Consider the following 10,108-nt stretch of genomic DNA (forward strand, 5'->3'; position numbering starts at 1 on the left):
AATATCAGCAGGAATTTAAACACATACTCATATAGAAATTGATAATAAATATGTTTTAATGGTCATTTAAATGATGTAGTACTTACTAAAACACATTTTGGTTCCCAGATGAACTGTGTCATAAATTCAAGGAATTATGATATGCATTTCTTCTTCTTTTGTTGAAACACTCTTGTTCATTACACTTTGTAGGTAGATGAATAAAATTAAAAAACTATTCCAGGCAGTTTTTTTAAAGGGGTATCATTGGGCCTTGGAACTAAAAAAGGTTTAGTATGAGCCTCTATCTGTCCTATTCTGAGGAGAAAGTGTTTGTATCAGTGCTCATACACTACTGGGAATTGTTGTATTATCCCTATCATTTTCAAACACCAGGCACTCCGAGACGTATATTGTGGAAGAGTGATCTTAATTGAACCACTGGATTAACTGATGTCATCTTTTCTTTCCTGTGAATCTTTTGTCCTGTTTTTCGAAGAGCAGCACACTCTGTAGCTCTATAGCTCATTTAATCTGCATATGTAATTACTTAACATAAAAGAGGGAGAAAAAAACTAAATTGAAAATACATACATGGGTGCACAGAACTAAATTAATTTTCACAAGCTTTGTGACTGTATCTATGCAGTGACATGAAACACTGTCTTATCCAGTTCAGATTAATTCCCTGGTGCAGTGTCCATGATTTCTAACAAGTGGAACTATAGCAGCTCCCCATGTCATAACACACAGTAGGCTTGGAACCACTGCTTTACATCTGAACACTTCCATCTGATAAAAAAAATAAATAAAATGTTACCATTTACTTTTTTAACGCAAGGTCAGACGTAGTGCCCAGATGTACAGGAATGTGTGAATTCAATCTGTACAAATATTCTGAAGTCATTCTGGAAAGATTTATTTTAAAATCTTTGAAAGCAGAACGTGCAGCAGAGTCTTCCCACACGACCCCAGATGAATGACAAACTGCCTCAGACATATTTACCCATAAAATTACCTAAAACGTTGATGTTTAGCAAAACAAATTTTGTAATTGAATAATATTACTGAACATCAAAATAAACACATCATTTACAAATGCAACCAAATCATGCAGTTATCATAACAACGCCAATATCTTTGCTGTGACTGGGGCACTGACATTTTTTTTGGATACGCGTGACACACTTAAGTTCATTATGTTGATACACATTTATCATCACCAGGGTTGATTAACTGGGGGCCTGCTGTGAAAGTCTCAGGCTTTCCAAGGTCTGTGGTCGCTCACGAGTAATTTAAGCTGTATGTCTGAGACGCATGCTTTGCACGAGGTTGTAGATGCTGTCTTCTGGAGTTCTGTCCCATTCCTCCCATACAATTGGGATAAACAGGTCTTTGAGTCCTTGATCTCTCAAGAAGCTGTTGTACCCAAACAGCATGAGGATCTGTGTTGTCCTACTGGAATGCTGTTACATCCAGATGAGCCCACAGGAAAGGCAGCACGTGGGGTCCCAGGACTTGATCAGTGTAGCATCATGCAGTCAGGCTGCTATCAATCACTACAGGTGGAGTTCTGTAGAGACCAGACGCTCCTGCCCTGACCAGCTCTCCTGGATCTCCCCTTTGGCCTGTTGTAGACGTCAAGTAGTTTATCATTCTGAACGTCTGTGCCACACTGGCTGATATCAAGGTGGTCAACACAAAGCTTGATTCATCCCTTTCGACGATTTGACTCCACTACTGGCAAGGCCACTGCATGATGTTCTTCCAGTTTACCAAGGTCTTGAAGTTGCTGTCATCTTGATAAGTGGGGCATATGGCTTTCTTTGTTTCTGTCCTCTTTCTTCCAACAGGTTTTATCCCCTCATCAATCTCAAACTCATCAATTTGTTCAATCAAATCTCTCTCTAAAGACATGATTTGCAAGCAACAGTCAAGTCACTTAATATAACATAGTCGGTATTGAGAGATCAATTAAATAAAATTAAGATAAAACATTCATTTTAATCCAAAAATGTATACTTTATTCTCCTAAAAACAAAAATGCATAGAGTGGTAAGTTTCTTTGGGGGGTTAATATATCATGATTGCCATCATTTTGACAGTCCGATTGATTATTATAGAGGCAGATAGACAGGCTTGTTGTTCATGATTCAGGTGCCAGAGAGTAAAGAGTAAAGAAACTTTGTGCAACTGTGTTTTCTAAAACAGAAAATGCTTTCGACACTGCCATAACATCGTTGTCTGCCTTCCCACAGTTCCCACAGGCTCTATATTAACTGTGTGAATAAATTGGCTAATATAAAACTGGACATACTATATGACATCGACAGCCATTATTCATACCCTTAATCTCTGATTCAGCTATTATGCCGTGTGTGTGGCATAATCATGATGAGAGAATATTGTGATTATTATTTTTTCCTGATTATAAATTGGGATCAAAGTGCTTTGGGCGTGTTATATTATGGATAATTCTACAGTTTCCTTAATAGTGGCGCCTGGGGTTTGCAGAGGCCTCTGAATGGGATTTAGTGTAAATTCTATTGGCCATTGTGCCATTTTGCTTTCAGTGGCCTACGGATTTGATCTCAGCCTCTTGTTCCATCACAGATTAAAATGAGTCTGAGGGATTAAAAACTATTAGGTGTTTTTCATGGAAAGAAACCCCCTGATCGGGGGTGGGGGTGGGATTTCCAAACTGGCAAAGGGGGAGAAAAAGGAAAATCCTTGAGCGATTTTGGAATAGTAATAAGAAACATACTTAAGAATGTTCTGCACTTATCCATTTTAACCAAATGAACACTATTCAAAGTAAAGATCTTTAAGTAGTTATAAAGTGAAATACAGCAATAACAACAGTATAGTAATTATACGCCTATAATTAAGAAAACAGAATAGCTGATTTCATCATACTGTACTAATCCTGTTGTTGCTTGGTATTTGATAGAAAATCATTCTGCTTTGCCCATTTATCTGCTGAATTGCCCTGAAGACGCCAACCTTCCATGTGCCCAAAGATGTGTTGAGGAAGCAGGAAGAGTTTGATTAATATTGGACAGGGCATCTCAACTCCCAGCACAGCTACAACAGGGACGTGCTGGTTAGTACACCTTTTCATAGTGCATACACACATATAAGACCAATATTGTGCTAAAATTTAACATGCCCTCATGCTGACTAGACTATTCAGTTGCAATGACCTATTATTAGTAAAAAAAGTCCTATTTCGGCAAGGAACGCATTTGTTTTTAGTGTCTACCCTTTCAAATTGATGAACAATACCTATATCTGATACACTTCTTGTATCAATGTATCAAACACAAAGATGCAGAATATAGAGGATCTGATGTAACTGACAGTCTAAAGTAAGGAACAATTTGTGAATGATGATGATGGTTCCGGCTTTCACATTAAGGAGCCCTCTGCTGGCTGTCTTTGGAAAATGATGTAGGAAAATCTCCCGAAAAAGAGAAGCACGTGTTCTGCTTTGATTTTTGATTACAGAAATGCAGATTATTGCATTTTTAAGGCCTGCTATTGTTGACAATTACATACCCTCTGTATGTTTTGTGTGAATCTGAACAGGAATGGGAAATGGCTTCCTGTGTGTTATCCCCACACAGTTAAAACAGATGCAAAAAAATCTTGCTGCTTTTTATAGTTTGAAAGAGTGAGACTGCAGGCTGTTTTGCCTGTCAATGGCTGTTTACTGTGTGATGATTCAAGGCAGATAAAAGAGATGACTTATCGAAGACATAAATTAATTCTGTCAGCCACATACAGGAAGAAAAAAATGACAAAAACTCAGTTTATGCCTTGAGAGTGAAAAGATTATTAATGTATTAATTAAAATTAATATTTTATGAGCACATGAAACATTTCTAAATGTTACTTAAACTACTATAAATTAATATTGCTAGAGATAGCAGTTATTAATTCTTCAGTAATATGCTAGTAATGGATTAAACCTTCCATGCTTTTTTAACCCACGTTTTCACTTTGTTGTAATATCTTTGATACGCACATTCTCTTTCCTTCTCACAGTTTGTAGTCAGTTATGCCACTCCATTAGAATGGTGCAGTTAAGTGTGAGAAGGGCAAAGTGCCAGTCATAACTTAAACACATTCTGTAACATCAGGACAACAGAGAAACATGACAAGGCTGTTAGTTAATGTAGACATAATATTCACCACCATCTCATTTGTTGCTTTTCTGTGAAATACTTGGATTCAGTCCATTTTCTTTCATGAAGATTAGCTCATAAATGTCATTACTGAACTGACTCATTTCCACAAAAGCTCCTCAATGACCACAGGGGGAATGATAAAGATTTCCAAATTCTGGTCTGTGCACACGCAAACACACAAAAACAGATACACATACAATTGTGTAATTGAACAAGTAATAGCTTAATTCCATGCTGAAAAGAGAAGAAAGAAAACACAACGTTCCGGCCGTGGAGCCTTCTTCAGGTGTCTAGAAGAACTGAAAATTGTACATTTGTTCTCACAAAAGAAACACAGAACAATATTTAGTACTGCTTTACAGGACACAAATATGGCGTCAGTTTCAAATTCCTCAGGTGAGTGAGGAGTGACACAATTCCTGGTTCATGAACATAATGTGCACTTTCTGCAAAGGAGGGTAGCCCTTGGCTGTGGACAGTTAGAGCTTTCATTTCCAGAAGGAGAATCTAAACAATGCTTTGGGCCCACTGAATGAAACCCATACAGAATGTAAAAATACCCAAATACTGCATTTCTAACAGGTTTGTGGTGACAGTCTGTGATGTATTACACATATGCCTCACTGATCTTCCATGAAACAGCTAGGGCTCATAGATCTAGTCAGCTGAATGCTTCTCATGTTTGGTCTTACAATGTAGCAGAGGTGGACTGAACTAGTTCTGCAGAAAAAGGAGGGAAACCTATTGTTCAAAAGAATGATGTGCAGCTCTGTTCAGAGATGAGATGTATTCACATGTAAAAGTCACTTCTTCTAAAAGCTGGTACGCTGTGACATTTAACTGCCCTGAAATGCTAAAAAGTAAACTGCTCCAGTGTGCTTAATGAACGCTAAGCCATGAACAGACAAAAAGAGAGAACAGTTAATAGACAGAACCTACCATGACCTTAAAAAAGCAATTAACAGCCTCATCAATTTCCTGAAGACTCGCATCACTTAAGACTGGTAAATCATTTCTTTCTGCTGAGTTCTTGAAGGTCAAGTATTTTTTAAATATACTGTTTGAAGTTTGAAAACCAATCCAACAGCTGTATGTAATTCTACAATGAAAAAAATCTCCACGTAAAAGTCTGATTTCCGAGATTCAGCTAAAATGAGTTCAGGTTTCTTGCAACAGTTTACATCTAATGCATATTAAGCAATTCTGTGAAGTGTATTTTTCAGTTACATTTATTTTCAAAAGCACACAGAAAATAATTTGTCAAAGCTTTGATAAATGAGTCAAGCAGTCAAATGCAAAATCGTAAGTTTGACTGAGTTTATCAAAGCCAATTGCACAAAAGACTAAGACTGAGAACACAACAGAAATCACAAGACATCAATGTGATTTTTACCACTTTTCATTATAGTTTGTTCCACGTGACTCTTAGAATTTATCATTAGAAAACAATATACCTGTGTTCGGCCCTGTGTCATGTTACTAATGACTGCAATCAGTTTCTGAAGCTCAAGCAGGGCTCTCTAGGTTCCCAGAAAAACAGTAGCCAGACCCCTCTGGCTACATGGGGCACTTAGATTAATAGCAAAGAATGAGACAATGATATCACATTGGGCAGCACTAACTCCCATATAGGTCAATCTGGGGGCTCTGAATTACACTAGGAAGCAGGAATGTCCTACACTGTCATGCTACAAGAACTGAACCTTCTTAGTCTTGAACAGAGAAAACGACAATGGAACCAGGTCCACTTACTGTATCCAGATTGTCAGAGGCATCAACAAAGTCAACTCAGTGGGCACCTTTAGAGTAGTCAGTGAATCACAAACCAAAGGCCACAAGTGGAAACTAGAGGGAAGTGCATTCCAGACCAAGAACAGGTGGCTCTTCTTTCTCCAACAGGTTGTGGAAGTGTGGATCGAGGTACCCAGCCATGTAGTTGAAGCCGATATTGTGACTTCTTCAAGAAACAACCAGAATGAGATCCTTGGATCAATTACATATTAACCACCAAAACAACTTGAATGATCCAATGGGCTAATCTCGGTTGTAACCTTTCTGATGTTTTTATGTACCCGTTCTTTCACACTGCTGTCTAAAGTTATGGTGACAGTGAAATGTATCTTGATGTTTGTCAGAATGTAATCACATGAATAAGCCCAACAAAAGGGAAGCCTTTGCATCTGTCAGTTGAAGAAATTGTGAAATAAATGATGCAAAGAAATAAGATGATTACATTGTTCAGATGCCAGCATGATAGCTGATAAGGCAGCTAAGCCGAAGACCTTGGTGCCTTAGCGTCTGAAATAAATTATTAAGTAATGCTTACTTTTCAACATAGGTTCTAAGTGCAAACAACTTGCTCTTTTCTCTCCCTTAAACAAAACAGATGGATATATACAGTATGATTGTTCTTAAAAAAATGACCTTGCATGTTATTGTGTATGTAAGATCAGAAGATGCTGTGAATTGTGGGATATGTGAATATTAATTAGTAGTAATAAGGAATAAGGGCTGGTTGTGATTGCTTACATTGACCAAATGTACATGAACGAGAAGTAACAATGTGAAATGGTTACAGCTAAGTAATAGTCACATTTAACCTTTAATCTAATTAACAGGTATATGTAGCTAGATGGACAACTATTCTTGGCATACACAGGCTCCACAAATGGCATCTATTAACCTGAATTATGGGAAGGGGTTGACATCACTGCAGAGCATGAGGCCTCTGTGAGTGGCTCAAGGGGAGGGCAGGTTAGAGGAGCCAGTCTGCAAAGTCTCGCTCTCCCTGTCTCAGTACAGAGGTCTGTCTTCTAATCTAAACCAATTTCTAATTTAATTTGAAATTTACTCGTTCAGATAAGTCAATTGAGAACCGATTCTCATTTACAACCTGATCCACTTACTGACAAACTGGAGAGGCAGCCTTTTATACAGCGAGTATTTTTACTGGAGCGATCTGAGTGACGCTCATTGTCAGAATTTAAACCTACTACCCCCGCTCCCACTCCACGCTGCCATCCCGGGCTGGACCGCCTCCCGGTCCACAGCCAGAACCAGCGCTCCGCGCCGCCGTCCTGGACAGTCAAAAATCTAGAGGTTCTAAATTGGGTATTGTAATGTGCAGTACTTATAATAAGGGTAGACAAAGCACAAGGCTGAAGTAAGCAGGCAAGGGTCGAATCCGTAAAACTCAAAATCAAGGTGCTGAAGGAGAATCAAGTAAGAAGTAAAGTTCAAAAGCCAGTGCAAAGACCAGCAACAAGCCAGAGGGAAATCCAAATGAAAAAGTGCAAAAACCAAACACAGCCAAAATGAGGAAGCTCATGGAAAAATGCCAAGACCGGGCGAAAAACACACTTTAACTAAGAGCCTCAGTATCGCCAGGGCAGGTCTTAAATACCATGTATTAAGGATGTCAGGTGGGACTGATTTCCATCCATACCTCATTGTTATGGCAACAGCCTGTTTGACAGATCTGTCAATTGCAGTGTTTTCAGTGCAGTTGGTGATCCTATGGCGAAAGTGCACATGATAGGTATATAATAACAAAAAATAGCCATTTTTGTTATTTTTAATTAAATTTTAAAAACAAAATGAAACCTTCCAGTGAAATCTGATCTTTAACTGTAACCGGGTAGCATACTGTACAATATTTGTATATCTGTACATAGTATTGCTCAAGTTTTACACAACTAAAGTAGTTTTTCTATTCTTTACTCTTGATTATATATTACTATTATATTACATTACGCATCAATATGGAAGAGGTAAGCATTACTTGAAGAAGGACTGAGATCATCGAAACCTAATATGGCCACAAATATTTACATAGCAATTTAATTATTTACTTACATTTTGAATTCCTATTTTGGCAAAGCGCTGTCCATTTCTATTCATATAAATGTTTCATTCTATCACCTCTTAAAACCACATTACTCAGTGTTTCTCATGACACTGTCTTAAAAGTGATATCGGCTCTGCCTCAGCCTGCTCAGTTTCTGCTTTCCTCAGCAAACGGGAACCGTCGAAGTCTACAAGTTCTACTGCACCACGCAGCCAAAGAGGGTGATTGCTTACTATTGCAGTATCAGCAATTCTGTGGATTTCACTCAGGTGAACCACGGTGCCAACAATGCTATAGTAGAGCTCCAGAGTGGAGAGTTACCCACTGAAATAGAGAATAGTTTAGGCACTGATTCTGTGGATGACTTTTACATCATGCCTGAGAATATCATAATAGACACTTTATGCTCCCTTTGCAAGTTCTTTTGGATCTGTACCTCTGTATTAAACAGTTTCCTTGAAGAACTGCATACAGTGTTGTTGTCTATATTTTATAATATAGGAGCTGAGGAAGGCAAAGATGAATAGGATGGGACAAATGTTGGTTAGTTGTTGCCCTGAAGCTACCAAAACTTGAATAACAATAGATCATACATATTTTTTAAATTTATTGCAGCTTCAAACCAGGAATCCACAATATTACTCCAGTTAGTTTGCCCCATGTCAATAAATAAATCTAAAAATATAATGTGAAGATCAGATAAATCTGTATGGAAAGGACCCAGATATGTGCTTTAGAACTAGATTTATTAAGGTTCAGTATATGTAAGATCCTCTGAAACGGACATTTGAGTAGACTTAAACCTTTAGGGCTATTATCAGCACGGTTCACTGCAGGAAGACAACAGATAATTAAGTAGGGGGAAAAAACGTCAATATTACAGAAGAAGCAATGCCTCAGCTATATCACCACTGGTACTGCACAATTCTCAGACACTGTTTCCTAAAGAACTCAGAATAACATAAATCCAAAAATAATTACGGCAAAGGGAGGTTGTATTTTACTAAGACAAAATTACATGAAAGCCTCTGAAAACAAAAATGACCTCTGGCCTTTCCTGATTTGTGAACTAATTAGCAGCCATATCACCCTGCAACTCAACTGGCAACCCACTGAAGCTCAGCAGGTGTGAGCCTGGTCAGTACCTGGATGGGAGACCTCCTGGGAAAAACTAAGGTTGCTGCTGGAAGAGGTGTTAGTGGGGCCAGCAGGGGGCGCTCACCCTGCAGTCCATGTGGGTCCTAATGCCCCAGTATAGTGATGGGGACACTATACTGTAAACAGGCGCCGTCCTTTGGATGAGACGTAAAACCGAGGTCCTGACTCTCTGTGGTCATTAAAAATCCCAGGGCGCTTCTCGAAAAGAGTAGGGGTGTAACCCCGGTGTCCTGGCCAAATTTCCAATTGGCCCTTACCAATCATGGCCTCCTAATAATCCCCTTCTATGAATTGGCTACATTACTCTGCTCTCCTCCCCACTGATAGCTGATGTGTGGTGAGCGTTCTGGCGCACTTTGGCTGCCGTTGCATCATCCAGGTGGATGCTGCACATTGGTGGTGGTGGAGGGGAGTCCCCATTACCTGTAAAGCGCTTTGAGTGGAGTGTCCAGAAAAGCGCTATATAAGTGTAAGCAATTATTATTATTATTATTATTATTAATTAAGCTTTTTATTTCTATGTATTTCATTCTCTGAATGGTATTAATCTATTGGTACTGGTTAAGACTAGGATATCTACCTGAAGAAATCATATTTCTGGTCCCTAGCTGAAAGAGGTTTAGCTCTTTTAGCCTGCCACTGTAGGTTATTCCCTTAAGCTCCAGAATGTATATGGTTGCTCTGATCTGACTGAATTCCAGAGCAACAATAACTTTTATAGTGTTGTCAAAACATTATAATTAAGGCCTTACTAATACATTGTGCAATTTTTACATAACAACCCTTAATTTATATAACTACAGTATATATCCCAATATTCGGTTTTTGCGTTTTTGTTACTTCACCACATCAACCAGAAGATACAAATGATGAATCAAGATTAAAGTATTTTGCATAACTATTCTAGTTTAGAATTTCCCATTTTGTATTATTT

At 38.4% G+C, this 10,108-nt stretch overlaps 1 long non-coding RNA gene across 1 annotated transcript; it reads right to left on the minus strand.

Moving 5' to 3' along the window:
- Positions 1-38: 38 nt before the first annotated feature.
- On the minus strand, positions 39-9,086 carry LOC148661231 (uncharacterized). The gene is made up of 2 exons (XR_015939482.1): positions 4,337-9,086; positions 39-4,281 (listed from the first exon to the last, which is right to left on the minus strand). It is a non-coding gene; the product is annotated as an uncharacterized LOC148661231 (long non-coding RNA).
- Positions 9,087-10,108: the final 1,022 nt, after the last annotated feature.

This window comes from Lepisosteus platostomus, chromosome 6 (genome assembly GCF_059453375.1).
Source record: "Lepisosteus platostomus isolate fLepPlt1 chromosome 6, fLepPlt1.hap1, whole genome shotgun sequence".
NCBI classification, from domain to species: Eukaryota; Metazoa; Chordata; class Actinopteri; order Semionotiformes; family Lepisosteidae; genus Lepisosteus; species Lepisosteus platostomus.